Source organism: Ornithorhynchus anatinus, chromosome 4, assembly GCF_004115215.2.
Source record: "Ornithorhynchus anatinus isolate Pmale09 chromosome 4, mOrnAna1.pri.v4, whole genome shotgun sequence".
Lineage (NCBI taxonomy): Eukaryota > Metazoa > Chordata > Mammalia > Monotremata > Ornithorhynchidae > Ornithorhynchus > Ornithorhynchus anatinus.
This window is the reverse complement of record NC_041731.1, coordinates 23,715,468-23,742,679: the sequence shown is the minus strand read 5'-3', so window position 1 is coordinate 23,742,679 and position 27,212 is coordinate 23,715,468. Positions and strand designations below refer to the sequence as shown.

General features: G+C 50.3%; 1 protein-coding gene across 2 annotated transcripts in view; it reads left to right on the top strand.

Moving 5' to 3' along the window:
- The window catches only part of RGS3 (regulator of G protein signaling 3), a 92,923-nt gene that overhangs the window by 35,542 nt on the left and 30,169 nt on the right, over nucleotides 1–27,212 (top strand). The window contains exon 1 of one of the 2 annotated variants that reach the window (XM_029063203.2): nucleotides 8,737–9,091. The exons of the other annotated variant lie outside the window; for it this stretch is intronic. The gene's annotated coding sequence lies outside the window, so the exon portion shown is untranslated. Of the gene's footprint in view, nucleotides 1–8,736; nucleotides 9,092–27,212 lie in introns of those variants that run through there. 2 annotated transcript variants of the gene reach the window in all.

Genomic DNA, 27,212 nt, shown 5'->3' with positions numbered 1-27,212 from the left:
GTCAGAGGACCTGGGTTCAAATCCTGGTTCTGCCACTTTTCTGCTGTGTGACCTTGGGCAAGCCACTTAACTTCTCTGTGCCTCAGTCACCTCATCTGGAAAATGGGGAGTAAGACTGTGAGCCCCACTCAGGACAACCTGATTACTTTGTATCTATCCCAGTGCTTAGAACAGTGCTTGGCACATAGTAAGCGCTTAACAAATACCATTAGTAGAGGTAGTAGTAGTAGCACATAGATCGAGTAGATCTCTGCCCACAAAGAACCTACTTAGACATATACTCATGTATATATGCCCATTTTCTTCTTCATCCTGCCCATAAATTATCTGTGTCTGTTTTCCCTGGTAGACTGTAAACTACTTCAGGGCAGAAATTTACTTGATCTGTGTAATGTATCGTACTCTCCAAGTGCTTAGTATAGTGCTCTGCACACAGAAAGCACTCCATAAATAGACTAGATTCTAAGACAGTTAGTTTGTCCTCTAGACTCCAAGCTCATTGCTGGGAACGAGTCTGCTAATTCTGTTATGTTGTACTCTCCCAAGTGCTTAGTACAGTGCTTTGCACACAGTAAGTGCTCAATAAATACTATTAATTGATTGATTAGATATTGATTGATTGGTGGGCTGGCTGTCCTGCTGGATTCCCACTTCCATGGCTAGGGATGGGCCACCCTAAACCCCCAATTCTTCCTTCCCCATCCCTGACTGGTTTCCCCCCACTCTCCAACCAAAGTGGCCCCACCAGGGACCACTCATTGATGGATTGACCCAATCCTCCCCCACCCCTTAGCCCCCGGGGAATTGCTGGATTTTCCATCTGCATGGCTTCCCGGAGAGAAGGGTTTCGGGGTGATTACTTGCCCCCGGCCTTGGGAGGAAACTTTCTTTGTTTCCTGCCACTATGCAGTTTCTATAAGTGCCCACTGGTGCCTCTGTTGAGTGGTTTGGTGAACAAATAAGCCCCAGATTTCCAACACATTCAGACTCTTCCTTCACTCTGATAGGAATCTGCTTTGGAGCTGGAGCTGGGACAGTACAAAGAAGCGGTAAAGTAATGTAGTTAAAGTGGACCAGAGGGGCAAAGTTAATCGATCAATGGTATTTTTTGGCACTTCCTATGTGCAGAGCACTGTATTAAGCACTTGGAGAGTACATTACAACGAAATTAGCCGACAAGTTCCCTGCCCATAACGAGCTGAAAAATAAGGGAAATCACATTTGTTCAGGTAGAACAAGGAATTGTAGGGAAAAGAGTATAACGTGGACTTCACATCTAATCTGGAATATAATAATCACAGCAATAACAATTGTATTATTTATACAGGTATTTAAGCCATGTTTTAATCATTGGTATTGATTGAGCACTTCCTGTATGCAGAGCACTGTATTAAACACTTGGGCACTTGGGAAAGTACAGTACAATGGAGTTGATAGACATTATCCCTGCCTACATGGAGCTTACAGTCTACACCAGAAAGTTAATAATAATAATAATAATGTTGGTATTTGTTAAGCGCTTACTATGTGCCGAGCACTGTTCTAAGCGCTGGGGTAGACACAGGGGAATCAGGTTGTCCCATGTGGGGCTCACAGTCTTAATCCCCATTTTACAGATGAGGGAACTGAGGCACAGAGAAGTTAAGTGACTTGCCCACAGTCACACAGCTGACAAGTGGCAGAGCTGGGATTCGAACTCATGAGCCCTGACTCCAAAGCCCGTGCTCTTTCCACTGAGCCACGCTGCTTCTCCGACTTGCCCAAGGTCGCACAACAGGCAAGTCGGGTAGCTGGGATTAGAACCCAGATCATCTGACTCCCAGCCTGTGCTCTTTCCTCTTGCAGCCTAAAGGCATCCTGGAAAGGAAACTGGCAGCAGAGAATCAGTAACATCTCCCCGGTGGAACTGAGAGCTGAAGAGTTGCCAAGGGCGGGCAGAATCTCACATGTTAGGAATTGAAAATGCGCAGACCCAGTCATTGATGTTGTGTTGTCCAGACACACTGGGCTCTCTGCTGGCCCTGATTCTGGATTGCCTTTTCCAGAACCTTCCATGATCCTACCTGGGACCGGCAGGCAGGGGTCTGGGCTTGGTTCGTGTTGGTGGATGGGTACACTGTGGGTCAGGGACTCTGGTGTCCACTCAGGCAGCTGGGCTGCCTGCTCTGATGTGAAATGGAAACAGTGTAGGTTCAGGAGGTCCAGGCAGTTGGAGGGGGTGGCAAGAGGAGGGCGCCGTGAACATGCCCCATATGCCACATCCTTGGCACCGTTGGGTCTGGAGAAGCACTCAGGAACTGAGGAGAAAGCTGCCCCTTGGAAGTTAGCCATAGTCAGGGGTAAATCTGGGGGTGTGAGAGGTAGGGAGAGTAAAGCTGAGCTGTGGTTGGAATAGGGCCAAAGGAACAGGTCCTGAGAGGGTGAGAGCAGAAGGTCAGAAAGCTGTGGTCTTTATTTTATTTTGTTTTATTTCATTATTTTTTTAATGGTATTAGTTAAGCACTTGCTATGTGTCAAGCACTGTTTTAAGCACTGGGGGAGATACAAGTTAAGTCTGACACAATCCCTGTCTCACATGGGTCTCACAGTCTAAAAGGAATAGCTATTGAATCTCATTTTACAGATGAGGTAACTCAGGCACTGAGAAGTAAAGTGACTTGCCCAAGGTAACACAGCAGGCAGGTGGCAGAGCTGGGATTAGAGCACAGGTCCCCTGACTCCCAGAACCATGTTCTTTCCACTAGAACATAAATGGTAAAGACGACGGTTGGTTGGACACAACCGGAAAAAGTGGAGCTTAATAAGAGCATGCCCCCTGGAGTGGGGTTTTCAAGAGCACTTTAAAGTCAGGGAAAGCTGTGCTTGGTGGATTTCAAGTGGGTGGAAGTTCCAGATAGGAGAAAAAGGGTGAGCAAGAGGCCAGAGGTGGGAAAGTTGAAAACAGAGGTGGGAGAGTGGTCTCCTGAGGAAGTTGTGTTCCATAGCATATCAAAGGGGTTTTCAATAGTCTAACCCAAGTGAAACCTGTGCAGGGGGTCAGATAAAGCAGCAGTGACTGAGAAGCTGCTGAGAGCTGGGCATAACTGCTAAGAGTTCCTGGAGTGATGCTATAGTTTGAGACATGTGAGGCTTATCTGAGACACTTCAAGGAACAGGTATATATATATATATATATATATATATATAGGTATTTGTTAAGCGCTTACTATGTGCAGACCACTGTTCTAAGCACTGGGGTAGATACAGGGTAATCAGGTTGTCCCACATGAGGCTCACAGTTAGTCCCCATTTTACAGATGAGGTAACTGAGGCACCGAGAAGTGAAGTGACTTGCCCACAGTCACACAGCTGACAAGTGGCAGAGCCAGGATTTGAACCCATGAGCTCTGACTCCAAAGCCTGGGCTCTTTCCACTAAGCCATGCTGCTTCTCTAACAGATGAGGTGGAGGAACTGAAAGGACACCGTTTGGCAAATGTGGTGAACGGGCAGGACACGGGATGCTTGCAACAGAACCATAAAGATGCTGTGGAGTCTTTAGCTACTGCCAGGATACATCCAGCACCTAGTAGGAGTAGTAGCAGCATTTATCGAGTGCCTACTTGGGGCAGCACACTGTCCCTGCTACATGGGAGGACAGGATAAAAAAGTGCCACCTTCCCTGTCTCCTCAAAAGGAAACCTAGCATCCAAGTCTGAATCTCCGGTCTCCTGATGGCCCAGTCAGTTTTTCCTTAGGGTCCATCATGACCTCACTCTGGTAGTGTGAACCATCAAAATGGCTGCCACATTTCCGTGTGGTCCTGGAATCCCTGGATTTCCTGGCTGCCTGAGTGCTCGGGCAATGGTGGATTCTCTCACTTGCTGCTTGCCATGCTGTGTTCTGTCATGGGTTCACCCTCTTAATCAATGGGACTGAGAGCTCCCTTAGGCCCTTTCATCTGCGATCTTCCCTTTCTAGTGATGTGAGTGATTTCCCTGGGCTGGCTAGGGCAGCCGGCAGGGCTCTGGGCCCTATCTGCTCTGATGGGACTGAGCGGGCACCCGCAAGGCTGTCAGGGCACCACCACCATGAAAACCCAGGGGAGCAGAGGGATAGGAGATAGTAAACAGGTGTACCAACTCTTTGTATTATATTCTCCTAAGCACTTAGTATAGTGCTCTGCACAAAGTATGTGCTCAATACCATTGATTGCTTGATTGATTAAGCCAGACAGAAAAGGATGCCCAGGCATGCCCTTTCAGCATTTTATTCCAGGCTCCCACAAAGTCCTTCTCGTGCAAACACCGGGGCAGGGATGAAAGTGTAGCTCTCCCCTCTGCCTGGCAGTCAGCCCCAGTGGCCCTGGTTCTGCATCCCAGACCCTTGGTTACTGACCTGCAGTGTCTCCACACGAAGGGACAGCTTCTGGATTCTTAGGGCCTAAAGTACATGGGACAAAAGTCTGGGGGATGGACAAGGTCACCGCTCACAGCCTCTTTCACCCCCAGCGGAAACTGCAGACAGTTAAGGGAGGACAGCTAGCCCAAGCCTGGGTTTTCTGCCTAGTTGGAAAATGAGACTTTTGCATGCAAACTAGCCAGATATAGAGGTTGTGGTAGGGATGGTCGCCAGATTCTGGGCCTGTAAAATCACCCCCCTGAGACCTAGAGGAAGAGTAGAGGAAGCTCCAGGGAGCGCCTCACTGTGCCAACTGCCATGGGCACAGTGTGCCCCTGGACCAGAGTAGGGACTATGGGATGTAGGGAGCTGGAGCCGGCAATGTCCTGAGAGCAGGGCAGGGAGTTACCTCGGGTTGGCCCCCTCCTCAACCACTGTCCCCCTCAAAAAAAGCGATTTGAGTTGAACTGTAAGTTTCTTGTTGGCAGAGATCCTGTTTAGCAACTCTAGAAGTATTGTGGCCTAGTGGATAGAGCACAGGCCTGAAACTCAGAGAGTTTTAATCACAGCTCCACCACTTGTCTGCAAGTCGCTTAACTTCTCTGTGTCTGTTACCTCATCTGCAAAATGAGGATTAAGACTGTGAGCCCCATGTGGGACGTTGATTGTGTCCAACCTGATTAACGTGCATCTGCCCCAGCGCTTAGTATAGTGCCTGGCTTATAGTAAGTGCATAACAAATGCTATTAAAAAAAAAACCTCTACTGTATCGTACTGTCCCAAATACCACAGACTCACCTACTTGCTTCTTCCTTTCGTGTTCTGTCTCCATGCTGCTTCAGCGCCCCCCCCCGCCGCAACCCAGGTAGCCTCTTTCCCTCTCCCATCCCAAGAGTCAGCTGTGGTCCTGGTGAGTTCTGCTACCTCAGCTGTAAAAAGCAGGCCCCTGAGGGGTCCATCCCCAGAGTCCTGTCTGCTTGGGCACTTCCCATCCTGCTGTGCCAGGTCACTGCCTGGCTGGGAAGAGTCTTCACCCCAGTGCCATTGACTAGCCGTAAGCTCATTGTGGGCAGGAATGTGTCTGATATATTGTTGTGCGGTAGTCACCCAAGTGCTTAGCACAGTGCTCTTTGCACAGTAAGTGTCAAGAAATATGATTGATTGTTGATGCTCATTTATCTCCCCGTTTTCCCCACCCCCATATCCCTCAGCACTGGTTGGCCAGCTGGTTGCTGGAGGAAGGAGAGAGGAGAACCAAGGGAATGAGAATGAGAGCAGCCAATTGTCATGTGTCCAGCAGTACCCCTCCCCCACAGTGCAGTGCTCTCCCTGCCACTCACCCAGCCAGCACTCTCCCTCCCGGATCTCCCTCCCCCTCCTCCTCAGCCTCCTCTGGCCAAGGCCTATGGCAGGGCCCCCTTGTACTTCCGCAGAGGCTGAGGAGGCTGCGCAGCTGCACTTCCAGCTCACCCTCTCATCCTCCTGCTTAGCCTAAGAGTTGCTCATTAGCACCTGAAGAACATCTGACTGAGACTGTTAAGCCAGTCTTGGGTGTTTGGGAAGGAGGGGGGGGAATCCATCCTTCAATTAATGCTATCAGTATTTTTCCCTATGATAGGCCAGGGCAGACCAGCATAAATCCTCTGGTCACTCTGAAGAGGACTCCCTTCCCTTGCTGGTAGTTCTGGAAACACTGGGAACCATCAGGAAGGGGATAGGAAACAAAGCAAAAGACCCAGTTCTGCCCCATTAGAAATCACATCACATCTGCCCCTGGAATACCATGTGTTGTTCTGGCTGCCTCATCTTGGGAAAAACCAGAGCTAGAGAAATTGTAGGGGAGGGCCCCTGGGATGCTCAGGGGGGTGGAGCAACTTCAGATCAGGATAAATTGAGGTCAGAACTCTTCAATCTGGATGCAGACAAAAAGGTGACTGGATTGAAGGCTAGTAAACAAATAATCTCTAGAATCCCCCTCTTCCTTTCCATTCAAACTGCTATACCATGCTGATTCAAGCACTTATCATATCCTGCCTCGAATCCTGCATCCACCTCCTCACTGACCTCCCTGCCTCCAGTCTCTCCTCACTCCTGCTGCCTGGATCATTTTTCTAAAAAATCATTCTGTGCACATCTCCCCACTCCTCAAAAACCTCTAGTAGTTGCCCATCCATCTCGGTATCAAACAGAAACTCCTTGCCATAAGCTTTAAGGCATTCCATCAGCTTGGCCCCTCCTACCTTACCTCACTCATCTCCCACTACAACCCAGCCCACACACTTCACTCCTCTAAAACAGTCCTGCTTATTATATCTCAGTTTCATCTTTCTCATCACTGTCGTCTTGCCCCCCCTGCCTGGACTCTTTCCCTCTTCATATCCAACAGACACCACTCTCCCCAGCTTTATATCCGTACTAAAAGCATATCTCCTCCAAGTAGTCTTCATTGATTAACCTATGTTTTTCCCATCCAATTTGCCCTTTCTTCTAGTAATTATTATTACTGTTATGGTATTTAAGTGCTTATTATGTGCCAATCTCTGTTCTAAGTGCTGGGGTAGATACAAGGTTATCAGGTTGGATACAATCCCTGCCCTGCATGGGACTTCTGTGTCACCTTTGCATTTGGGTCTGTATTCCTGTAGCATTTTGATACCCCATCCTTAGCCCCCCACTGCACTTGGGTACATAACCTTATACTATGCTACTTCCTCTGTCTGTAATGTATTTTAATGTTTGTCTCCCCCACTAGATTGTCGGCTCCTTGGCAGGAATTGCATCTGCCAGTTCTAATGTATTGTACATTCCTAAGCATTTAGTACAGTGCTCCTCACACAGTAAGTGCTTAATAAATACCATTGATTGATTGATTAATTAGTAGGAATGGGAGGTACAGGGTAAACATGTGATTGTTGTTCCCTAAATTCCCTCTCCATGGACGAGGAAATTTACATAAACTGAGGAGTGTCAGCTTCAACACCAGCACAAGCCAGAAGCCTGATCCTGTGGAATCTGTTTCCCCCAAGTAGCCGGGAACAGCAGCAAGGTCCGGACCTGTTTGCATAGTCCAGGAACTAGCGGTCCTTGCTCAGACTATGGTAGTGAGAGACTTTTCAGCCTGATGCACATCATATTTAGGATGTTGACAGTGAACTTTTCACTGGAAAGGGAGTGAGTCATGTCATCTGAAATGTGCAGAGCTATCAGACACCTTGTAGAGGAGGATGACCGACACGTGGTCCCGCTGAGTATTCTGGGGGGGCTGCTGTCACGGACTGAGGGAACATCAGGCTGATCCAAGAAAATATCTCCCACGGCCACAGTTCCTGAGCTAGATGACTTTGGGGATAGGCTATTGACTTAGAGTAGAAACTGAAGTCAATTCTGGGGAGGTTTTGTGGGGTTGTGGGGAGTTCCAGGTGGTTATTGCACCTTCTTGAACTGTTTATGGAAGCCGTTATTTTTCCATCTCTCCCATCCAGAAGCACCACGTAGTGGTGCCTGGGGTGGACCTGCAGTAGCTTAACAGTAGAAGAGGATTTCCTGGATTGTCGATTGAGCTGGTTGCACAGTCAGTTTGCCCTCTCGTTCTATTGAGCAGCGCCTGTGACTTTAATCTTTCTCTCTCAGCCTGGCTCACCCAAGGCAGAAGGAGCCCAGCCAGAATGCACTGAACCATATCTGGCTCTCATGGAACATTAGCGAATGGGAAAGGTGCTGATTTGGTGCCAGGTCCTCACTGAGTGTGAAAGATGGATGCCTCTCTTGCTCGGGAGCAGTGTCCTAAGCCACCAGGGTCCAGGCCAGCAAAAGCTTGGCACACTAGCTCTCAGCGAGCAACTGGCCAGGACCCTGCATTTGTGCAAATGCTGGATAGTTAGAGCTACAGTGTGTGCGGTGTGGTGTGTCTGTGCCAGAGAGGGGAGAATGTGAGAGAGTGTGTCTGAGAAAATGTTTGTGTGTGTGAGTATAGCAATTGCAACTTTGTGATTCAGTCCCTCTGCGGGGTGAAGAGCCATCGTTTCCTTGGCTTGAAATCTTTAATTTTCCCCAGTTTGATCGGGACAAGCCTGGGGAAGGTTGCTGAGATCAGAAAGGTAAATTACAAGGAAGAAAGGCGGTTTGGGTTGTGACTTCACATCCCGTAGCATCAGATATGACAGTAGTTTAGAAGACAACTATGTAGTTTTGTTTTCAGGAGCAACTAAAATTGGTTTCTTCCTTTCCGTTGCCAGAGGGCAGGACGGGCTGGGAAAGTGGGGGGGGCGAGGCGGGGGATGGGGGGAGCCAAGGCTGGAGGAGTCATGCAAGGGTTTGAAAACGATCCATAGATCAGGAACAGAGAGCTAGCTGCTCGCTGCTTTTATCAGCAGGTAATGGTCCTCTGGGGAACTCGGGCAGCTCCATAAATAGCACGGCGGACACAAAGACTCCCTGCCTAGGGACCCTCTTGCATGTGTGTGAGGCTTAGCGTTTGACAGCAACACCAGGCACTGCTGCAGCAGCGGCAACAGCAGCAGCAGCACAGCACAGCTCTCTGCTGCCAGAGACTCTGCTGGAGCTCGGAGGTGGCCACGGTCCGGACACAGGCATCCTTCCGCCTGGCCGAGCTTGTGAGCCCGCGGCTTGGAGGCTCCTGCTGGGAGAAACTGGATGTGTTCCCCGTCTCTCAGGACCACGGGCTGGAGCTAATTGCTGGGCACAGGAGTTGGGTATGTGTTTGGAAGAGTTGCTCGCTCACAGACGCTCTTTTCCTCTTCTCTGAGTCGGCCATTGATGCAGATGCTTCCCGAGCCGGACTGGGTGGGTGGCTTTGTGTCTTGTGTGGGTGGGTTTGTGGGTGTGTGGGTGTATATGTATGTCTGTGTTGCGGAGGTGACAAATGGTTTGTTTATAAAGCACCCAGCTCCACTTGATTTCCTCGTGGAACTTGTTCCCTGCTTTCTGCCTTTTTGGTCTCAGCTTGTTGGGTCACCTCATTCCCAAGTAAAGGGGAGAACACCATATTGCAGGTGGTTACCAGGCAGCCTCGTGGTGGGGCTCTGACTATTGAACAACTTTGCAAGTGGTGTTGAGGCAGCTGGGTTCAGAGGCAGCAGTTGGGAACTGAAGGAACAGTTCATGCCATGGAGTGAGGCTTGCCAGGTGTCAGGGAGGTGAGAAAGTCTAGGGTGCAGCCCGAGTGCCCAGTAAATCTTGATTTTGCCCTGGTCCTGGGCCCCTTTCCTTCCCTCCCCCCGAAGGGCACCTTGCAACCCAGCAGGAAGGAGACAGCTGACTGGGAAGCTTAGCTGGGTCCTGCCCGAGGCCACAAAACAGTTCAATGGCCCGAGCCGACCGAGACCCAGGCTCCTGATCTCGCACCACTTCCCTTGGAGCAGAGCTGAACTGGAGCATGGCAGGTGCTTCTCAGTCTCTGGCTCCACTGGGCAGGAGCTGACCTGGAAGACTAGGAGAGTTGGGGAGTCTCGGGGATCCTTCCAGTCCATCGATGATGTTTCAGCACAGTGACTGGAAAGGAGCAGAAAGGGAGAGGAAAATCTCTGGGGCTAGATGGGCACTTGTGGCAGGACAAATCCCTCCTTGGTTTCTTCTTCATCATCATCATTATCATCATCATCGGTATTTATTGAGCGCTTGCTGTGTGCAGAGCACTGTACTAAGCACTTGGGAAAGTACAGCCCAGCAAAATTAGAAGAGTGGGGGGTCAAAGAAATAGGGGTCGTGTCTCACTTGGTCCAATTAGCCATATGATAAAGCTGAAGCCTTGATTTTTCTCCAGTGTTCCAGCCAGCCCCAGCCAGCCTCCCCTTCCCCATCCAGGGGTAGCCCTGCTCTGGCTGAGGTGGCCCACTCCTCCTCCAGCCTTCCCTCCAACACTTATCATGCCTGTTGTTTTCCCCAGGTAGGAGGGAGTCAGGAGGCTATCGCTTGGTTCCTCCCTCTGGCCAGCAGAGATCTGGGGCCCTTGGGACTGTCCACTGCACTGCTTCCTCTCCCCCATGTTGGTCTCCTCCTGGGGATCCCTGTGGGACTAGGGATAGATGTTGCAAGTCACCCTTCAGGAGCGGGAGTTCCGCTGGAGGTTGCTTGCCTTGCACATGGTGTCTGGAACTCTTCCTTCTCTTGTCACCTTGCCCGGCCTGAGCCCCCTGCCCCCCAAGCTGAGGCCCTGGCCAGATCCCTGGCTCTGGGGAGCCCTGCTTGGACAAGGCAAGGACACCACCTCGACACTGGCTGGTCAGTGGATCCAGGTGGCTTTGGTTCCCGGAGCCACGGAGACATTTCGATTTGTGGTTTAAAGATAAATTCGGGTGTCTGGGGCTTGGGGAAGGGAAGGAGGGGTCTGAGGCTGGGGAAGGGACAGAAAAGACAGAAAATTGATCTTGGGAGGGGTTATCGGTCAGTCAACCAGTCAATCGTATTTATTGAGTGCTCACTATGTGCAGGGCACTGAATTAATTGTTTGGGAGAGTGTAACTATTTAACAGACACATTCCCTGCCCGCAATGAGCTTAAAGCCTAGAGGGGAAGACAGACATTAATATTAATAAATAAGATTACAGAGAGGCATATAAGTGCTGTGGGCTGGATGAATAAAGGGAGTAAGGGCAACGCAGAAGGGAGTGGAAAAAAGGAAAAGAGAGCTTAGTTGGGGAGGTCCTCTTGGAGGAGGTGTGCCTTCAATAAGGCTTTGAACAGGGGAGAGTAATTGTCTGTCGGATATGAAGGGGGAGGGTGTTCCAGGCCTGAGGCAGGACGTGGGTGAGAGGCCGGCAGTGAGATAGATGGGTAAGTAGGTAAGCATTAGAAGAGCCAAATGTGTGGGCTGCATTGTAGTAGGAGAGCAGTGAGGTGAGGTAGGAGGGGGAAAAGTGATTTAGTGCTTCAGAGAAGATGGTAAGGGGTTTCTATTTGATGCAGATATGGATGAACAACCACTGGAGGTTCTTGAGGAGTGGGGAAACATGGCCTGAACATTGTTGTAGCAAAATGAATCTGGCAGCAGAGTGAAGTATGGACTGGAGTGGGAGGAGACAGGAGACTGGGGGCAGGAGGCTGAATAGAGTAATCAAGGTGGGGTACGATAAATGATTGGAAATTAACATGGTAGCAGTTTGGATGGAGAGGAAAGGGTGGATTTTAGTGATGTTGTGAAGGTCGAACTGACAGGATTTAGTGATGGATTGAATATGTGGGTTGAATGAGAGAGAGAGAGAGAGAGGAGTCAAGGATAACATCTCTGGCTCCTCCCAGCACTGCTCCCCACCACCGCCCTCAGAAGGTGTCTGTGTTTTTCAGTCTGATAGATGGAGGAATTCTGAGGCCCCAGGCTGGCCTGAGCCAGGCTTCTACTGGATCCAGAGGCCCTCTGGCACCAGGCCTTGCTGCTGGGTGGGAGCACAGAGCCCAGAGCATGGCAGGGGTGACAGCTCTTGACACGGCAGAGAGCTGCTACTATCTCCTCAGCCTGCGGATGCTCAGGATGCGGGCAGCGGACCACTCTGGCAGCTAGACCCGACCTTGCTGGCAAACTTCAATAGCAGTTGTGATCAGGCTCAACTAGAACCCCACAGGATCAGGAGAGGCTGTGTGCTAAGTGTTGGCGAGGGCGGGGCCTGTGGAGTCTGGGATATGGTTAGCTTGGGCTGGGGTGGGGCAAGCTTGGCCTGGGATCTGGCTAGCCAAGGTTGGGAATTGGGCTAGGGGAAATGATTGGTGTTTGTTTTGACTCAGCCTCGTGGCTTCACCATCTTCCTAAACCATTCTATCAGTCAGTGGTATTTACCGAGCTCCTACTGTGTGTGGCACCTATTGAGGTATAAGAGAGCTAAGCAGACACAATTCCTACCTTCCAGGTACTTACAATCAAGTAGGAGAGATGGGCATTAAAATAATTTTTAGGAAGAGAAGGAATAGTGGCTTTATTTTTAAGTTAGTGCTTAAGTAATAGGACATATAAAACTATAGGCCCTATCCCTCCCTCTTCATATCCAACAGACATTTACTCTCCCCACCTTCACAGCCTTATTGAAGGCACATCTCCTCCAAGAGATCTTCCCAGACTAAGCCTTCATATCTTCTTTTCCCACTCCCTTCTGCGTCACCTTGATTTGCTCCCTCTCTTCATCCCCCCTCCCAGCCCCACAACCATTATGTACACATCTGTAATATTTATATTAATGTCTGTCTCCCCCTCTAGACTGTAAACTCATTGTGGACAGGGAATGTGTCTGTTTATTGTTGTATTATACTCTCCCAGGTGCTTAGTACAGTGTTCTGCACACAGTAAGCTCAATAAATATGACTAACTATAGGGTACATGAGGTATGTATAGAAGTGCTTTGGGTGTCTGTGAATGCACAAATGTGTAGGTAGTGCAAAAGCACTGAGGTGGGTAAAATGAGGCATGTAACCCAGGGGGAATAAAAATGAATCAGGGAAGATCTCCTGGAGGAGGTGTAATTTCAGAAGGACTTTGAAGACGGGGAGAGCTGTGGCCTGCTGGATTTGGAGTGGGAAGGAGTTCCAAGCAGGAGGAAGAGCAAGAGTATTATTTCGGAGGTGGGAGAAATGAGAATGAGGCCTGGTGAGAACGTCAGCTTGAGGGGAATGAAGAGGGTGGGCTGGGGTGTAGTGGGAGATGAGAATGGATAAGTAGGAAGAGAGAGCTGATTGAGTGCCTTAACGCCAAAGGTTAGGAGTTTGTGCTTGCTGTGAAGAAGAGTGGGCGACCATTGGAGGCTTTTGAGGATTTGGGAGATGTATGCACATTGATGTTTTAGAAAAATAATTCATTCACTTATTCATTCATTCAGTCATATTTATTGAGTGTTTACTGGGTGCAGAGTACTGTACTAAGCGCTTGGAAAGTACAATTTGGCAACTGATAGAGACAATCCCTGCCCAACAGTGGGCTCACAGTCTAGAAGGGGGAGACAGACAACAAAACAAAACAACTAGACAAGCATCAATAAATGATCAGGGCAGTTGAGTAATGTATGGACTGGAGAGGGAAGATACTCAAGGCAGAAAGGCTGATGCAGTAGTTGATCAATCAATCAATAGTATTTATTGCTCACTGTACGCTTACCCTACTAAGCACCTAGAGAAGCCATGTGGCTTAGTGGAAAGAGCACGGGTTTGGGAGTCAGAGGATTTAGGTTCTAATCCCAGCTTTGCCACTTGTCTGCTGTGTGACCTTGGGCAAGTCCCTTAGCTTCTCTGTGCCTCAGTTACCTCATCTGTAAAATGAGGATGAAGACTGTGAGCCCAACGTGGGACAACCTGATTCTTGTATCTACCCCAGCGCTTAGAACAGTGCTTGACACATAGTAAGTGCTTAACAAATACCATAATAATAATAATAATATATAATAAACAATTAAACAAATTTGTTAATCAATTGTTAATTGTTAATTTTCTTGATAAATATAATAATCAGTAATCAATAGTAATGCATAATGATCAATATGATTGATTGATTGATTATTGATAAGTAGAAGCAGCATGGTCTAGGGGCAAATTCATTCATTTATTCAATAGTATTTATTGAGCGCTTATTATGTGCAGAGCACTGTACTAAGTGCTTGGAATGTACAATTCAGCAACAGATAGAGACAATCCCTGCCCAATGTCAGGCTCACAGTCTAATCGGGGGAGACAGACGGCAGAGCAAAACAGAACAAAACAAAAACAATACAACATTGTCATGATAAATAGAATCAAGGGGGTGTACACCTCATTAACAAAATAAATAGGGTAATAAGTCATATATACAAATGAGCACAGTGCTGAGGGGAGGGGGAGGGGGGAAGAGCAGAGGGAAAGGGGACTCAGCTGAGGGGAGGTGAGCAGAGGGTAGAAGGGGAACAGAAGGAAAAGGGGGTAGTTCAGTCTGGGAAGGCCTCTTGGAGGAGGTGAGCTCTCAGTTGGGCTTTGAAGAGGGGAAGAGAGTTAATTTGAGGAGGCAAAAGCTTGGGCCTGGAAGTCAAGAGGACCTGGGTTCTAATCCCAGCTCTGCCATTTGCTTGCTCTGTGATTTTGGGCTAGACACTTATTTCTCTCTGCCTCACTTTCCTTGACTGTAAAATGGGGATACTTGTTCTCCCTCCTGCTTACACTGTGAGTTCCACGTGAGACAGGGACTGTTTACAAGCTAATTAATGTGTACCTATTCCAGCACTTAGAGCAGTGTTTGACACATAGTGAGTGTTTAACAAATACCATGAAAAAAAAAAGTTCCTGGGCCAGCATGGAGGCAGTTTGGATGGAGAGGAAAGAGTTGATCCTGGAAATGTGTGGAGGAAAAACCAACAGGATTTAGCAACAGACTGAATATTGGGGTTGAAAAAGAGGGAGAACTCGAAGATAATGGCAAGTTGGCTTCAGAGTCAGGTGGAATAATGTGTCGATTAAAATGGGAAAGTTAGCTGGAGATGAGGATTTGGAAGGAAAGATGGATTTGCAGTTTAGTTTTGGACTTGTAGAGGCTGAGGTGCAGGATGTTTCTATATTGTAAACTTCTTGAGGGCAAGTATCCATTCTACCAAGCTTTTTGTTCTGCACTGTCCCAAGCACTCAGTGTTGAAAACACAGTAAATCCGGTTGAGATAGACAGGGTGGACAGAGTTGAGGGAGTGGGTCTCTGAATCCAGAGATTAAAGGTTGGGTAGGGAGACCAACGGGGACATGATGACCTGGAATAAATGGAGGGTGCCTAGAGCTTGGAAGTTTTAGTAAGGCAGAGGGTGGTTTGGCTTGAAGGGAGAGGGTGGTTGAGATGGCAGGGGAGGGGGTTGTGGTTGGAGAGTGAGATTTCAGAGTTGGTGAGGTTAGAGTAATGATGATGAGATCCAGGGTGTGTTCACAATGGTGGTGGGTGAGTTGGAACAGGGTGGGGGTCTAGCTTCTGGCCTGTTGGATCAGCTGCTCTAGGTGCCCCTGGTGCCAGCAGGTCCTCCTGCCACTACCTGCTGCAGTGGTGCTGAATCACCCCGTCCTGCCTCCATCCTGGCCCCGTTCTGTCCCCATTGTTGGATTCCAGCTCACCGCAGCAGCAGGTGGGTTCTATTCTGGCTGCCTCTGGGGGATCCTGAGCCAGGTAATAATAATAACAATAATAATAATAATGGTATTTGTTAGTTGCTTACTATGTTGATGATGGTATAATTGTATTTGTTAAGTGCTTACTATGTGCCAAGCACCGTTCTAAGCACTGGGGTAAATACAAGGTAATCAAGTTGTCCCACATGGAGCTCACAGTCGTCATCCCCATTTTACAGAAGAGGTAACTGAGGCACAGAGAAATTAAGTGGCTTGCCCAGGGTCATATTGCAGACAAGTGGCGGAGCCGGGTTTAGAACCTACATCCACTGACTCCCAGGCTTGTGCTCATTCCACTAAGCCATGCTGACAGGTTTTTTCCATGCCTCATTTTCCCCACCTGTAAGGACCCTCCCTATAGGGTAAGGGTGATTTCTATATCATACTTTCTGCTTCTCAGGATGGATGGGTGGATATGGGGAAGTCACAGCTCAGTACATTCTCCATCTGCCAACACTCCCATTGCCTGGCTTCTGGAGCCCGGGTCAGGAGGGGTGGTGGGGAGAGCATGGTCCATAGCTGGGAGAAGGAAAGGTAAGCCATTTGACTATCTTTCAGCAGTATTGTCCCCTGCCCAGGACTGTGTGAATGTGTGTGTAGGTGTTGGCAAGGGGGTAGCAGGTGTTTTTGAATGTGCCTAGAAGAGGGAACCAAAGCTTAGTGGGGAGCCCAGGGACCTGACTTGTCCAGAAAGGTCTCCCTCCCCTTCTTTGGCCCCTTGCCCCCTCTCCCTGGAGCCCTTTGGGCTGACCCTGGCGCTTCTCTGTCCTCCCCACCCCTACAGAGGTAGGGGGCTGAGGGGAGCTGGGAAGAGATAGGTCCAGATGTAGAGGTGGGATTGGTGGTGGAGCACAAGCAGTGCCGTCTCCAGGATGTAATCACTCTGGGGAAACCGAAGTTTGTTTACCTTTCGGTCCCAAGGAGCAGAGTGGCTGGTGCCACCCAGGGCATTCTGCAGTGCTGTTGGTCTGGGGAGATACTGATTGGGGGATTTCCACACTGCAGCCCACTACCCAAGCAAAGACATTTTGCCCATTTTGAGGATCCAGTGAAGTCTTTGCCCACCCAGGAACCCCCTAGGAACCTCAAACCCAGGGTGAAATCCAGCCTGGTATCCCACTGACAGCAGGGAATGCCGTTGGTGTGCTGCTTTTTGGGATGGGCTGGGTGAGATATTAGGAAGGGGATCCTCTCCCTACTCCTCCTTATCCCTTTAAGAAGAGCAGAAGATATAGCTGTGACATCCATTTCCCTTTTCTCGGCGGATCCCCTAACCCAAGGTTGGTGGCGAAAGTTCCTCTGGGAGGAAAAGTTGAGCTTTGAGAGGGCTAGACGATGACGATGATGATGATTGATGATGATGATGATGATGATGATGATGGCATTTGTTAAGCACTTAAGCACTGTTAAGCACTATTCTAAGCAGTGGGGGAGATACAAGGTAAACAGGTTGTCCCACATGGGGCTCACAGTCTTAATCCCCATTTTACAGATGAGGCAACTGAGGCACAGAGAAGTTAAGTGATTTGCCCAAAGTCATACAGGGACTGACCCCTCCTACTCAGCCTCATCCCTGCCCCATCCCCTCCTGGAGCCTCCTGGCTCCCTCCTGTCCAAAGGGCAGTTGGACCAGCGCTGATGGGCCCAGGCCACAGCGGTCTGGCAGCCATCCAGAATGTGGGTGGGCAGGGGCCTTGAGCCCACTCTCCGCTCCCTGGAGGTGTCAGGACTGAAGGGAGGCGGGAACGGGTGCGAGGTCCACACTGGAGCTTCCTGGTCGGGAAAGGCTTATTCCAGAGAGGCCCCAGCAGACCGGGCTGGTCCAAAGACCAACTGAAAGAGGCTGGGTTTGTCCCAGGTCTCTCAGTGCCCTCTGTCTCAGAGGTGAATGGGGTGGGGTTGGGACTGGCTTTCCCAGTCCTGGCCCGAGCTCGAGAGTGTCCCGTAAGACTCTGCCCTGGGAGGCGCGCAGGGAATTCTGCTGATCGGCTGCCAGCTCTGGGATGCAGCTGACCCTTAGTTGGTCCTGGGAGGTGAGTCCGGCTGGCCTGCCCACTCCAGTGCTGTTTGGGCTAGCTTTGTGCAGTCTAGCAGGGGAGACAGACACTAAATAATAATTATAATGATGATATTTGTTAAGCACTTACTATGCTTCAAGCACTGTTCTAAGCGCTGGGGTAGATGCAAGCTAATCAGGTTGGATACAGTCCCTGTCCCACATGGGGCTCACAGTCTTAATCCCCATTTTACAGATAGGTAACTGTGGCACAGACAAGTGAAGTGACTTGCCCAAGGTCACACAGCAGACAAGTGGCGGACCTGGGATTAGAACCCAGGTCCTTCTGACTCCCAGGCTCTATCCACTAGGCCATGCTGCTTCGTTGTTAAATAATTTACAAGTAGGAGGGAGGAGGAAGGGGGTATAAGGATAAAAGTGAGAACTTAGGAAGTAGGTCACGATATGTACTGAAGAACTACAGGTGGCTGGGAGTACACAAATGCTTAATTGTTAGGTGGCGGGCAGATGCTGACCTGGCAGTTGGGGGCTCTAAGGAGATTAGATCAGGGAAGGCCTCCTGGAGGAGGTGTGTTTTCAGAAGGGCCATTGATGATGGGGAGAGCTATGGTCTGGTGGATTTGGATGGGATTGGTGTCCCGGACAGGGGAAAGAGAGCAACAGATCAGAGGCAGGAGAGATAAGTACAAGACACAGTGTGTAATTTAGCTTGAGAAGCATTAAGGTTGTGATCTGGGGTGTAGTGTGAGAAGAGTGTGAATAAGGTGAGAGAGAGCTGATTGAGTGCCTTGAAGCCAATGGTCAGGAGTTTGTGATTTCAGAGGAGAGAAATGGACAACCACTGGAGGTTTGGGAGAGGTGGAGAGATGTGTACAGAGTGATGTTTAGCGTGGCTCAGTGGAAAGAGCATGGGCTTTGGAGTCAGGGCTCATGAGTTTGAATCCCAGCTCTGCCACTTGTCAGCTGTGTGACTGTGGGTAAGTCACTTAACTTCTCTGTGCCTCAGTTCCCTCATCTGTAAAATGGGGATTAAGACTGTGAGCCCCACGTGGGACAACCTGATTCCCCTATGTCTACCCCAGCGCTTAGAACAGTGCTCGGCACATAGTAAGCGCTTAACAAATACCAACATTATTATTATTATTATGTTTAAGTAAAATAATCCAAGAGCAGAGCAAGGCATAGACCAGAGAGGGAAGAGACTAGTCAGGGAGATGACTGAGAAAGCTGATGCAGTTGTCAAGCTGGGATATGACTAGCATCCAGGCACTTGTGTTGGCCACTTGGACAGAGAGGAAGGAGCCGATTCTGGAAATGTTGTGGAGCAAAAATGGACAGGATTTAGTGGCAGACTCAATATGGGGGTTGAAGGAGAGGGAAGAATGGAGGCAATGCCAAAGTTGTGGGGGCTTCACAGATGGGGAGGATGGTGGTGTTCTCAACCAGGATGGGAAATGTAGGTGGAGGAGGGGATTTGGGACAGACTCCTCCTTGCGCCTCCGTGGTTCCCCTCCTAGACCCCGAAGACATGTCAGCAGGGGCATTTTGCACACATTTCTCCCTCGTTCTCTGCCAATCACACTGTGCCAAACTGGATTGCTTGCTCCCCTGTGTCTGCTTCCTGCTGGGAAATTTTGTCTGACTTGTGACTTCCCATTTGCCTGCAGTCTTCCCAAGCTCCCTGCCCCACTGCTGTCCTAAAGTCCCACCTTGGGCAAGGTCCAGATGCTCTTTCATATCAGTGTCCATATCACACCAGTGTGGACTGAGCCTACAGTGTGCTGAACACTATTGGACACTTGGGGGGGACATACAAAAGAAGAAAATGACAGGGTCCCTGCCCTCAAGGAACTTAGAGACTAATGGGAGCAATAGAGGCTATGGATAAGCATAGTTCAAAGTGAGCAACTAGATAAGAATAATACCCCAAATAATACATCTTGTTCTATCACCCTTGTGGGGGGCGTTGTGTTCTCACTAAGGCCTGGGGTTAAGAACAGCCTGTTGTGTTGCCACATGATAGTGCAAACTGTTCTTTTCTACACCACAGCCCGCTGTTTCCAAACATACTTGTCTTTTACAAATGTTGTTCCAGCTAAGCTTATAGTGAAAATTCACCTTATGACAGAACAGAATGTAGACCCAGGTGATAAATCAATCCATCTCAAATGTACAGACAGATACTCACAGCCTGAGGGAGATGGGTGGCTGATGGGAAAGAGGAGAATCAGGAAGGTGACAGGATTAATCGGGGAAGGAATCCTGGAGGAGGAGGAGATGGTTTTTGAGGAGAGCTTCAGAGGAGGAATGATGTGATTTGGTGAATTTGGAGGGGGAGGACATTCCTGATGCAGGGAAAGGTGGGAGCAAGGGTCAGGGATTGGACAGTCACACGTGAGATGCCAGAAGCAGGTGAGCTTGAGAAGGGTTAGGAGCACAAGCTGGGGAGCAGTGAGGACAGAGGTTACAACAGGAAGAGAGGCCTGAGAATCCCATGGTGTTTGGTTCCAGTCCCCTCAGAACTGGACAGGGGTTTGGCCAGTGTGGGAGTACAGCACCTTGGCCCTCTTCCCTGCCCTTCCTTGCCCTGCCCAAGGAGGAAGGAGAGAAGGGAGCAAGCCTCATCCCTCACTGCTCTCTGCTCCCAGAGGCCAGGCTAATGCCCTAGCCCCATGGCAGGGGCATCTCCTTGCCTTCTGACCCAAAGAGGAAACTGGGGGCCAGCCCTGGGGCCATGGGGAATGAAGGAGGGCAAGTCCAGGTGACGCAAGGGCGTTTCCAGGAGGCTAGGACAGAGGTGTCAGTGCCCAAAGTGGAACTCTCAGATCCCTGGGGAAGAAGACTTTCCAAGTTACCTCACTCTGGGTGGAAGGCGGACATGAGTGGCTGCTTCGAGAGCTCTTCTGCTTCTCCCAGGAATAGGAAGTAGTTTCAGAAAAACCTGAGCTCCCTAGATCCCCAGCAGCGTGAGCCAGCAAAGCCCAGAACACTGGTGGCTCTCAGGGGACTGAGGGAGCAGGGAGCAGCAGGGGCAGCCTCCCTTGCCCCAATGTCCCCAGCCCCCAGGAGGGAGTTGAGAGGGCAGAGCCTAGTTAATAATAATAGTTGTGGTATTTGTTAAATGCTTACTATGTGCCAGGGACTGTACTAAATGCTGGGGTAGATACATGGAAAACAGATTGAACACAGGCCCTATCCCACATGGGGCTCACAGCCTCAATCCCCCTTTTACAGATGAGGTAACTGAGGCCCAGAGAAGTGAAGTGACTTGCCAAAGGTTCACACAGCAGACAAGTGGCAGAGATGGTATTAGAACCCATGACCTTCTGACTCCTACGCCCGTGCTGTATCCAATATGCCACGCTGCTTCTGGTAGGCATCCCCCCTTCGGCCTTCTGAGTGGGGCCGCCCAACTCCCCCAACTCAACTCCCCTCATTTCCCCAAACCACTTTTTGGGTGCAGGAGGGCACTGGATCCCAGGGAACCAGCCCAGCTCTCAACAGCATGAGAGATTTCTGACTGCACCCCATGATCAAAGCTGACCCTCACCCAGGCAGCAAGGGGCAGAATGGTCTAGTGGAAAAAGCATAGACCTGAGAGCTAGAGGGCCTGGGTTCTAATCCCAGCTCCCCCACTTGTTTGCTGGGTGAATTTAGGCAGTTCATGTAACTACTCTGTGCCTCAGTTACCTCATCTGTAAAATGGAGATTAAAGCTTTGAAGTCCCATGTAAGACAGGAAGTGTGTCCACTGTGATAATCTTGTAACCCCAGTGCTTAGTACAGTACCTGGCCCACAGTAAGCACTTAACAAATACCATAGAAAAAGAGAAAGTAGAGGAATAGCTTGGACTCTCCCTGGCTAGGCTGGGGACTCGACCCTTGACTCTCATGTGGTACCAACCCATTTCTGTTTTCCTGTTTCAGAAAGCCACAGGGCCAAACACCATTGCTTCTGCTTCCTGTTTTGAGGGCTGGGGAGAAAGTTCCTACTTGGTTACCACAGTTGGTGTGGGGGATGAGGCGAGCGGGGGCTGGGGCCAGGCTGGGGCAGACTGTCCTTCCCAGAGAGCACGGTGGGCCAGGCATGAGGAGCCACTGGCCCAGTGAAGCAGATGCCATCGGGGACAGCCTCTCTGGAAGGTCAGAGTGGTGGCAGCTGTGCACGCCTGCAGAGAGCTGTTAGTAAGTGATGCTTCTTCTCTCTGGGTTGTGGATGGTGGGGTGGCTGGGGGGTGGAGGGGCGGGGAGGAGGAGAAGAAGAACCTGGAAGCAGATTCCTCTCCCCCGTACGCTGCCCCCCACCAATCCATACTTGCCCCTACCCACCAGGTAATTCTCTTTTACCCTGGGAACTGCCTCCAGGACCTCAGTTTCTACATCCATAGAATAGGTCTCTGACTCATCCCTCATCTCATGTTGAGAAAGGCAGCAGTGATCTGAGGGAAAAGCAGAAAGGAAGGGTAAGGTGGGCTGTGAGTCTTTAGCCTGTGGGAGCTTGGAGCCCACGTGAAAGAAATTCCTCATTCTCCCTTGGGTGTCCTCCTCCAGCTGGGCAGCAGTTGGCAGAGTCACAGAGTTGCCATGCACAGCCCATCACAAGGGGATTGGCTTGGGGAAAGTCTCTGGGCAACTTGTTCTCAACTTGTGTGGGCCAATGCCCTGGGGGGTGGGTCTGTGCCCTGGGAGGTGGATCTGTCCCCTGGGGGGTGGAGCCATGCTCTGGGAGATGGATCCATGCTCTGGGGGATGGATCCATGCCCTGGGGGATGGATCCATGCCCTGGGGGGCCCTGGACACACCTGGCACTTTCAGAGGGATCCTGCCCCCACACTAGTACCCAGTTGCTGGTTTTGGAAGGGAGAGTGATTGATTCTCTCCTTCTACAACCCAGCCCACACTCTTCACTTCTCTAGTGCTTAACTTTTTCACTGTGCCTTGATCTCTCCTGGCTTCCTGCTGAGCCCTGGCTCATGTCTTATATCTGGTCCGAAACACCCTCCCTCAAATCCACCAATTACTCTCTCCTCACTTCAAATTCTTACTGAAGGCACAGCTCCTCCAAGAGAACTTCCCATACTAAGCCCCACTTTTCCTCATCTCCCACTCCCTTCTGCATCTCCCAGACTTGCTCCCTTTGTTCCTTCCCCCGTCCCTGCCCCAGAGCACTTATGTATGTATATATGTATAAATATGTAATTCATTTATTTATATCATCTGTTTATTTATATTGATGTCTGTCTCCCCGCCTCTAGACCATGAGCTCATTGTGGGCAGAGATTATCATTCTTTATTGCTGTATTGTACTTTCCCAAGCACTTAGCACAGTGCTCTGCACACAGTAAGCACTTAATAAATATGATTGAATGAATGAATGACGACCATGGGACTGAGGGGAGGAGGAGGAGGGCCTGGGGTGGTAGGGAGTCTCAGCAGCTCTTAGGCACAGCCTTATCTACTCTCAGTATCTGCTTAGAATAAACAAATGGTATTTATTGAACACTTACTGTACTAAGCTGTTGGGAGAGTATAGTACAACAGAGTTGGTAGGCATGATCCCTGTCCACAACGGGCTTAGAGGTTGGAGGAACAGAGATGGGCCGATTTCCGCCCGATTCCAATAGGGTGATCAGACCTCCAGCCTGGACCGAGGGGCCAGAAGGAGAGGCAGCCTTGGCTTGGGGCCCCAGGATGAGGCAGGCAGCCCATCTCTGCCTTGGAGTTGTTTTGGAGGCAGGTGGAAGGGGAATATCCCAGTTTCAGTGAGGTGGGCAGGGAGGAGTAGGGGTGGCAGTTGAATCCCATTCTCCACACGGTCCCCAGCCCCTCCCAGTAGGCACACTTGTCCTTTGCCCTCCCTCTGCCTGGGGACATTTGACACCACTTGGGACTAGGCTCCCCTCAGTGGGTGGGTATCAGGGCTGGATGTGCCTGGGAGTGGGGAGGGGAAGATATGCCAGGTCAGGGATGAGGCCATTCATGTTCACAAGACCTTCAGGACAGCAGGAAGAATGTTTGAGGGAAGGGAGAAGCAGCATTGCCTAGTGAATAGAACACCAGCCAGAGAGTCAGAAGGACTTGGGTTCTGATCCTGGCTCCACCAATTGTCTCTTGTTCATTCATTCAATAGTATTTATTGAGCGCTTACTTTGTGCAGAGCACTGTACTAAGTGCTTGGAATGAACAAGTCGGCAACAGATAGAGACAGTCCCTGCCCTTTGACGGGCTTACAGTCTAATCGGGGGAGACAGACAGACGAGAACAATGGCAATAAATAGAGTCAAGGGGAAGAACATCTCGTAAAAACAATGGCAACCAAATAGAATCAAGGCGATGTACATTTCATTAACAAAATAAATAGGGTAATGAAAATATATACAGTTGAGCAGACAAGTACAGTGCTGAGGGGACGGGAAGGGAGAGGGGGAGGAGCAGAGGGAAATGGGGGGAAAAGAGGGTTAAGCTGCGGAGAGGTGAAGGGGGGGTGGTAGAGGGAGAAGAGGAGCTCAGTCTGGGAAGGCCTCTTGGAGGAGGTGAGTTTTAAGTAGGGTTTTGAAGAGGAGAAGAGAATCAGTTTGGCGGAGGTGAGGAGGGAGGGAGTTCCAGGACCGCGGGAGGACGTGGCCCGGGGGTCGACGGCGGGATAGGCGAGACCGAGGGACGGTGAGGAGGTGGGCGGCGGAGGAGCGGAGCGTGCGGGGTGGGCAGTGGAAAGAGAGAAGGGAGGAGAGGTAGGAAGGGGCAAGGTGACATAGAGCCTTAAAGCCTAGAGTGAGGAGTTTTTGTTTGGAGCGGAGGTTGATAGGCAACCACTGGAGGTGTTTAAGAAGGGGAGTGACATGCCCAGATCATTTCTGCAGGAAGATGAGCCGGGCAGCGGAGTGAAGAATAGACTGGAGTGGGGTGAGAGAGGAGGAAGGGAGATCAGAGAGAAGGCTGACACAGTATATAACGAGAGCCTGTAGCAGTAAGGTAGCCATTTGGGTGGAGAGGAAAGGGTGGATCTTGGCGATATTGTAAAGGTGAAACTGGCAGGTCTTGGTAACGGATAGGATGCGTGGGGTGAACGACAGAGACGAGTCAAGGATGACACCAAGATTGCGGGCCCGAGAGACGGCAAGGATGGTCGTGACATCCACGGTGATAGGGAAGTCTGGGAGAGGACCGGGTTTGGGAGGGAAGATGAGGAGCTCAGTCTTGCTCATGTTGAGTTTTAGGTGGCGGGCCGACATCCAGGTGGAGACATCCTGGAGGCAGGAGGAGGTGCGAGCCTGAAGGGAGGGGGAGAGGACAGGGGCGGAGATCTTGTGTGACCTGGGGCAAGTCACTTAGCTTTTCTGTGCCTCAGTTATCTCATCTGTAAATGGGGATCAAGAATGTGAGCCCCACATGGGGCAGGGACTGTGTCCAATCTGATTAGCTTGTAACTGTCCCATTAATTAGAACAGTGTCTGGCAAGCAGTAAGCACTTTAACAAATGCCATAAAAAAGGGAGGGGACTCTCCCAGGCCTCCTGTGTGTCCCCTGCCTGATGTGTGGATTCTGAATCTGGTTGAAGCCACACTGGACATAGGCCTGAGTGGAAGAGGAAGTCCTTGACTTCCCTTGGTTAGGGGGAGTGTTACCCTCATGATGGTTTCATGCATGGGAAGTAGTGTGGCCTAGTGGAAAACATGGGCTTGGGAATCAGAGGACCTGGGTTCTTGTCCGCTGTGTGACCTTGGGAAAATGACTTCATTTCTGTGGTTCCTCATCTGCAAAATGGGGTTTGTCATACTCCTTCCTCCTTAGACAGCAAGTCCCCTGTGGGACAGGAACTGTGCCCAACTTATCATGTATATACTCTGGCACATAGCTCAGTGCTTGGCATATAGTAAGCGCTTAATAAATACCATAATCAGTCATCATATGTAGCTTCTTTTTGCTCCAGTCGTGTCATGGGAGTACCCCTGCTTCAGCCAAAAATGGTCATAAAGGGAGAAGCTTCAGGGAGTGCCTCAGCCAGGCCAGGCCAGCTTTGAGCCAGCTCTGCCAGGGTCTGGTGCTGAATGGAGCTCACACAGTACCTCCCTCCCTCCCATCCCTACCATGGGCCAGATAGGCATTCCCAAGACAATCTGGGAAAGGTCAGTATGTGGGGTTAGAACAGGGATGTAGGTCCTCACTGACAATTAGGTTGATGGCACTTGGGCCACTCCCATTTGCAAAGTCTTTCCTGCCTGCCCTTGCCCTGCGCCCACAGCTTTAGAACAGTGCTTGAGGCATAGTAAGTGCTTAACAAATACCATAAAATAGGAAGGGCAGGGCAGGAGCTATTACTCCCCTGGACTCTGCCCCTCTCCTCCCTCCCCTTCCCTAAGGGCTGCCCCTCAGGGCACTATCTGGTCCAGAAAGCCCCATTCCTGGAAAGGGCCTGGTATCATGGGAACTGGACTGCAGGCAAAGGAAGTGCAATTCTGACTGGCTTTCAAAACCAAAGCTATGTGGTTGGTTCAGAGGCCAGTAGTCGCCAAACTTGCAAAATTACTTTCCGGTCCCACCTCCACTTCCACTTTCTACTACTGGCTCTCTCCCTAGTTGGCCACCTGGAGCAGAGACCGAGCCTTCTGGAAACTGACAAATAGACCATGGGAAGGAGAAGCAGCTCTCAGCTGCCTTTGACACTGTAAACCATCCCCTTCTCCTCCGCACCTTATCTCACCTTGGCTTCACGGACTCCGTCCTCTCCTGGTTCTCCTCTTATCTTTCTGGCTGTTCATTCTCGGTCTCCTTCGCAAGCTCCTCCTCCCCCTCCCATCCTCTAACTATAGGAGTTCTTCAAGGGTCAGTTCTTGGCCCTCTTCTGTTTTCCATCTACACTCACTCCCTTGGTGAACTCATTCGCTCTCATGGCTTCAACTATCATCTCTATGCATTCATTCATTCATTCAATAGTATTTATTGAGCGCTTACTATGTGCAGAGCACTGTACTAAGCGCTTGGGATGAACAAGTCGGCAACAGATAGAGACAGTCCCTGCCGTTTGACGGGCTTACAGTCTAATCGGGGGAGACGGACAGACAAGAACAATGGCACTAAACAGCGTCAAGGGGAAGAACATCTCATAAAAACAATGGCAACTAAATAGAATCAAGGCGATGTACAATTCATTAACAAAATAAATAGGGTAACGAAAATATATACAGTTGAGTGGACGAGTACAGTGCTGTGGGGATGGGAAGGGAGAGGTGGAGGAGCAGAGGGAAAAGGGGAAAATGAGGCTTTAGCTGCGGAGAGGTAAAGGGGGGATGGCAGAGGGAGTAGAGGGGGAAGAGGAGCTCAGTCTGGGAACGCCTCTTGGAGGAGGTGATTTTTAAGTAAGGTTTTGAAGAGGGAAAGAGAATCAGTTTGGCGGAGGTGAGGAGGGAGGGCGTTTCAGGACCGCGGGAGGACGTGACCCAGGGGTCGACGGCGGGATAGGCGAGACCGAGGGACGGCGAGGAGGTGGGCGGCAGAGGAGCGGAGCGTGCGGGGTGGGCGGTAGAAAGAGAGAAGGGAGGAGAGGTAGGAAGGGGCAAGGTGATGGAGAGCCTTGAAGCCTAGAGTGAGGAGTTTTTGTTTGGAGCGGAGGTCGATAGGCAACCACTGGAGTTGTTTAAGAAGGGGAGTGACATGCCCAGATCGTTTCTGCAGGAAGATGAGCCGGGCAGCGGAGTGAAGAATAGACCGGAG